Source organism: Nyctibius grandis, chromosome 9, assembly GCF_013368605.1.
Source record: "Nyctibius grandis isolate bNycGra1 chromosome 9, bNycGra1.pri, whole genome shotgun sequence".
Classification (NCBI taxonomy): Eukaryota; Metazoa; Chordata; class Aves; order Nyctibiiformes; family Nyctibiidae; genus Nyctibius; species Nyctibius grandis.
In genome coordinates this window covers 17,521,967-17,528,539 of record NC_090666.1, presented here as the reverse complement: position 1 = coordinate 17,528,539, position 6,573 = coordinate 17,521,967, and the positions used below count along the sequence as shown (strand labels likewise).

The 6,573-nt window shown below is 46.6% G+C and overlaps 1 long non-coding RNA gene across 1 annotated transcript in view; it reads left to right on the top strand.

The window, feature by feature from the left end:
- Positions 1–365: 365 nt before the first annotated feature.
- LOC137667218 (uncharacterized) overlaps positions 366–6,573 on the top strand; it is a 31,240-nt gene continuing 25,032 nt past the window's right edge. The window contains exon 1 of the long non-coding RNA XR_011048765.1: positions 366–484. This is a non-coding gene — a long non-coding RNA (uncharacterized lncRNA). The remainder of the gene's footprint in view (positions 485–6,573) is intronic.

Genomic DNA, 6,573 nt, shown 5'->3' with positions numbered 1-6,573 from the left:
CGCCGGGGCTGGAGCGAGTCCCGGAGAGGCCGAGGCCCTGCCTCAGCTCCGGCGCCGCTCGGGCCGGGCCCGGCCCGGCTCGGTTCGGCTCGGCACAACGATACGCACAGCCCCGCCACCGGCCCTGCGAGCGCGCCCCGGCGCCTCACACCCGCCGCGACCCCCGCTGCCTGGCGCGGCTCCCCCCTCCCGGAAACAGCACTGTTGCAGGAACGAGCTCTCATTGGTCGCTTTTCGTCACACCTTCCCGCCTCCTCCGTGCTGCGCGTGTGGCGATTGGCTGCCGGCCGTTGTCAGTCGGAGAGGGCGAGCCCCACCGGTGCCCGGGCTGCGCTCTCCTGAGGCGAGCGGTGCTGCCGGGCGCCGCGGCTGCTGGTGCGGCTGCGGGCGGAGCAGTGATGCCGGCTGCGGGGCGACGTGCGGCAGCGGGAGCCCGGCACGGAGCGGCGTGCGCCCAGGCGGGCGAGGGCGGCGAGCACGGCCGGTAAGGTCTGGCCGCGGAGAAGGTGGATGCCTGCCTCCGTGCGCGTCCGTTACGCCTTGTGCTGAAGGGGCTGGCGGCAGCGCCGGGCAGCGGTACCGGTACCGGCACTGGCGGAGCGGCGGGCGGGCAGGATGCCTCGGCCGGGCAATCAGCGCCGGGCGGCGGCGGGCCGCGGCGGGCCGGGGTTGCGGGCGGCGGGCACGATCCCTTGCCGCTCCTTGCCGTGCCCTTCGGCGCGGCGCTCTCGGCCGTGCCCCATCCCGGTCCCCGGGCGGGACCAGCGGCGCGGCGGGAACTTTCGTGGCGCCGCCTGGGTGGCGGCGGCCGGCGGTGCCCGCGGTTGCCGCGGCGGGGGGCGACACTAGCCCGCCAGTCGGGTTTGGTGTAGGGGCGGCGGTGCTGCCCCCTCCGCGCCTCCGTCGCCTTGAGGGGGCTGGGGAGGGCGGTCGCCGAACGGTGCCGCCGGTGGCCCCGCGGTGCCGGGGAGGTGCGGGTGGTCGCTGGGAAGGGCGGACCGCGCCGCCCCCCCCCCCCCCCCCCCCCCCCAACCCCGCGCCCACCCGACGGCGTGCTGCGGGTCCCGCTTTCCGCAGAGGGAGCTGAGGGGGGCGGGCGGGAGTGCCTCGCGGCCCGGCTCGCGGGGGGCGCGCGGCTGCTGCCCCGCTCGCGGAGCTCGCGCGCGGGTGGCGGGAGTGGCAGCCGCCAGCGCGGACGCGCGCGCGGCCCCGGGCGGTGAGCAGCGCGCGGGGCTCGGCGGGCGGTGGCCTGACCTGCCCGTCACGGGGGGATTTTCCTCGGACGCGGTCGCGGACGCTCAGCGGGGCGATTCGCAGGCGGGGAGCCGGAGGAAGGGGGCGGCCTTGCTGTGGCCGCGGACTGTGCCTTAAAGTTGTTAGAACAGTTCAACGAAAAGTTATTTTGCAGTAAGTGTGACGGTGGCGGTTGGTCTGTGACCGCTGGCTGTTGGGACGGAGGAATCCCAAAGATGAAACCCCCTTTATCCGTGTGCGCTCTTTTCCATTGTTCTTCAGCCTGCTGTACTTCAGTGATAGAAGATGGTGTTGGAAGGCTTTGAAGTATTGTCAAGTCTTGTTAATTTAGAAAAAAATAGCCTTTAGATGCTCTTTAATAGACGTTAATGTCAATATTCAGCGTCTTGATTATGTAACATTTTAAGGAATCGTTAGGGTGCTGCCGGACTTTGCGATGGTGGACCCGATCCTTCGATCGTGGAAATAAAGAGGAGTTTTGACACTGATTCAGTAGGAAGCATCCACAATTAGCAGTTGACAAGAAAATAGTTTCTGTTATCTCTTGATTATTTTGCATGCGATGGGTCGGGCATTTTAAACATTAAGAAACGTTGTCTGCAGAAAACATAAAGAGCGTTTAATTTGATTCGTATTTTCATTCTTTTGTAGCTGTAAGCTTCCTCCCCTACTTCCCAGAAGTGTATTGATTTGGTTCTGTCTTTCTGGGTGCAGAGCATTCTGATCCATTAACTCAGTTATAAGGACACATTCAGTCATGTGATGCATAACATGCGTTCAGAATTTTTAAAAATCATGTGATAGATGGCAAGGATGCATAACCAGCGTATGCCCTGTTGTTACAAATACGTGCTCTGCTTTGGAGAGCTGGAGCCCAGTTTTACAGCTGAGGGGAAGGCACTAGTAAGCATAAAAGTTTTGAGGTGTGGAATTTATAACTGATACAGGTTGATATTGTTCCCTCCCTGCATACTTATCCACTAAATATCATTTTTGACAGAACATAAATTGCTAATGGAATTTCAGTTTCTTGTACATCACCGATTCTGGATGGATCCAGCAAAATGTCATATTGGCAAACCTATTTTTCAGAAACCTCATTTAGTTAATTTGAATCAATGCCTTTGGAGTATTTTAGTTTAATTTAGAGAGCAATCCTGATCCAAGTACATTGCACATAGCCATGATGCAATGTCTGAGATGCACTCAGTTGTGCCAGTCTGCCTCATACCTCACCTATCTTTTCCTTAGGTGCTTTCTTAGGAAAGAAGACCCCAATTTTTTGTGGTGGTTTTGTGGCAGAGAGCAGTAGATTTTTTGCAAAGATTACAGGCTGAAAACACCAAGCTTTTTTTTTCCCCTTATGAGTGACACCAAATTTTAATCTAAAGATCTAGTTTATGAATGGGTAAACTGTAGAACCTTCAGCACATAAATAGTCTTGATTCATGATACTTGTTGCACTGGGATTGTTCTCAGGACATGCATGCAGGAGAATGTATGCCACTGTATGTGCTACATAGCCTATCTTTGTCTTAACTACTCTTTTTCCTCGGAGTTCTTAGGAAACCTTTTCTAAAAGATCAAAACACTTCAATTGTGTATCTTCAGCAGGGTGCTCAATTCAGTGTTGATTTCTCTTCTTTGTATGTTAATAAGTGATGAACTTTTTTGGAGCAGGGATTGTCCCATCACTAAAGTGTATATAAATATATTAACTATTTACTGGCTAAAAATATTCATGAGCTATAGACTTACTAATATTCATTATTATTATAATTATATAGTGTTCATACCTAGTTAAAGCTAGAGGAGAATGCAGAAGTTTCGGAGATTGCTAGTTTGCTTTTTCATAGTTTTCTTCTATATAAAAGAAAATGAGTCCGTCTGTATGCCTCCCAACTGGAAGGACGCTCATTAAAATAACAAAAAAGAAAATCTTGGATTTTCCTAAGCTGCTTTTGTAGTAATAATTTTTACAGGGAAGTATTGCTATATGCAATCTAATAAATCTGGAACTGAAGCAGTCAATCCTGTCGCATTCTCCAACCTGCTGCCTATTTATTTGCTTAGATAAAGATGGGTACTAAAATATTATTGATGTAATTTGCCATGAGTAGTAGGAAAATTATTTTTTTGATACAGCTAGGGAAAACAAGTGGCATGCTTTTTTAGAAATAAGTATATATGTACATTTAGTTGAACTACTGAACAGTTGCAGAAGATCGTAGAAAAGACGAATGAATGATGTATCTCCTTCTGGTTGTATTAGATCATGAAAATGGTACACTGATCTTTTTCGAAAAGCTAATGCTGTTTTTGAACTGCAGTTGAAGTACTTACTCGTAGCTGTTAGTACTGTCTCCAGCAAACACAGAGACTGTAAACACTGATGTATGGAAGCTCTGCAGAATTCCAGATAAACAGAAGTATAAAATGCCTCCACATCCAAGTGTTCCCTTTGTCACTTACTCACAGGCTTCAGATGTTTCCAAATGGTGATAGTATCTGCTGCTGCCCACCACTGCCAAAGGCATATGTGAATGACCAATATTGCTCTTCTTCAGCTCCTGTGTCTCCTGTGTATGCTTTCCAAGGCAGTTAACAAAAGGTACTCTTAAACAGGACATGGGAATTCAGCTCCTGATGCTGAGGACACAGCTCTTCAACAGAGTAGCAGAGGGAGAGAGGTGAAGATGTTCTTTGACTGATAGGCAGGCAGGTGTAAATTTCGGCAGAGCTGTGCAGACTGCAGATGTGTTGGTGGCTGAGATCAGCTTTCCAGAGTTCATCCAGGAGAAAGGAAGGATGTACGAGTCTCTAAGCCTTGGGCCTGCTTGTAGGTTGTATTAATACAGAGATGAATCAAGGTGTGATAATGAATTACAAATCTCATTTGTGAGCACACCCCTCTTCTTGTATCACTACCTAAAATGTAAAATTCCTAGGTATTTTGCAGGTGTAGTGTGGGGTGGACACTTTTTTAACCCTCCTGCATTCTGATTCTCAATTTAACCTCCAAAACTATTGGGAGTAATCTAAATATCTGTAATAGTTACTCATCAAAACTGCACTTTATTATTCCCATATTCCCTGATATGAAAATATATAATTTAATGCATATATATGAAAATTCTAATTTAATCTACAACATAATGTATCACTACATATATTTATGAAATACATAAGTATACATTCTTTGCTTCTGAATGACAAGAAGTTACCAAATACTGGAGAGGGAGCTAACGGTAGGAGTGAAGTGAGCGAAGAATACGCTGTACAGTTGAAACCACGTGAGAGTTCTGTTGAGCTATATTTATTCATTTCTACGCAGTGTTGCCAGCATACCTTCTCCGTTTGCAGGTGTTCTGTATTATCAGTAGCCTCAAAATACTTCAGTTATAATATCCTTATTTCATGTATAAATACTTGCTGTAGAAGAGGGCAGAAAATACCCTATGGATACTGGCTTTTGCACTCAAGTTTTTTAAGACTGCCATCTGAGCACCAATAAGCTTTAACTCTTACTATCTTTTGAGACTTGCTGTAGTGAAAATGTGATTGACTTACATGCCTAACCTTGCCTCCCTTTGAGCTGTTCTGCAGCTCTGCTGTTTGAGGGGCTGATGTTTGTTTCTTTTGTCCCTCAGCAGGTGGCTACATTTTCACCAAAACAGCTGATCCTGCTGTGGAACAACATCTGTGGCTTTGTAGGGGTCACACTGGGCTGGAGTAATTAAAATATTTCCTCTTGGGTCTGACACTTACTTTTGTTTAAAGATATAGTGCTAATTTATTGCTTAACGTAGGATATTGTGTGTTAGAATTTACACTGGAGGTCTGCTGTTATTCAGATCTGATCTGTATCTTTCACAGCTAAGAAGCTAGTATGTAACTTTTTTGTGTTTTTTTTCAGAGCTTAACAGAAGATATTAGAGAAAATTGAAATTAAGAATATCAGAAAAGCTCTATTGGGTCAGACCAATGGCCTTCTTACTCAGGCTTTGGTGTCCAACAGTGACGTTAAGGGATGCTATTTAGGGGCTGTACACAAACCTAGCCACTGTTCCCTTGTACACTCCCCGCATATTTAGTTTTCATATTAGGGATGGTAGGTATATATCTGCTCAGTGCTTTTAGAGCCCGTTTGTGGACCTGCCAACCAAGAACTTGTCTTTTTCAAACTTGCTGATGCTTGCTACCTTCACAGCCTCCTGTAGTGGTAGGTTCCAGAAGCTTACTACTAGCTTTGTAGAGAAGCACTTTAATCTTTTATAAATAAATGTCTTACCAGCTTCGTTAAATGTCCCTTAGTTCTATTACTGGAGGATCTAGCAAGCAGAAGTTTTACATTAGTTTATTTACCACCTTCATGGTTTGATTGATCATATCTTGCTTCAGCTTTCTCTCCAACTGAAGAGCCTCTTTAGTCTTTTTTTCTAAGGCAGGCACTCCATCCTTTTAATATTTTGTTTGCCCTTCTCTGACTAGAGTCTGTCCTGGAGATGCAGAACCAGAACTTCACATACTACTTGAGATGTGGGTGGACCAAGGTTGTATAAATGCACTCTGTCTTGTTCTCAGTGCCTTTCCTGATGATGCCCTATGTTTTGCTAGGTTTTTTGGTTGCTGTTGAACATAAACCTGCTAATTCCAGGGATCTGTCAATGATGACTTGTAGATTTCTTCTCAGTCATTTATCAGCATGGTGTTTATGTGATTTAGATTATTTTTCATTAGATGTATTAGCTTATGTGTATCTACACTGAAGCTCATTTGTCATCTTTTTGTCCACTCATGAGTTTCACATGGTGCTTCTGGAGTTCTTTGCCATCAGCATGGCATTACTTCTGTGCTTGAAGGCAACCTCTTGTCTTTGTCCAAATTTTGCCAACAGTATAATTCCTTATGAGGTTTTTTGCGTGTACGTCTGATGTCTAAGAGGGATAAAAGTGTCGTGGCAAATTAGTCAAGGTGTTCGTAGATCTTAAAAATGACTTGTACATAACACAGGCTTTGCTTTTTTGTTGTCTTTTTTTTTTCTTTAAGCCTCAACAAACATGAGCTCAGAAGAATAACAGGTTAAAGCTGTGTCCAGAAACCCAGACCAGATAAAAAAGAAAAACTCTGAAAGATGCCATTCATAGCACTTAATCCAACTGCACTGAATGGGGAGATGAGAATGGTGGTGTGTAGCATTTGATCCTCATTGGTTGCAGTTAAAATTATGCTTAATTAAAACCAAAGAAGCTTTTAAAAATATCGGAGTGCAAAGTGATGTTTATGCAAATAACTTTAATGCTTTCCTAGTCTCTCTAC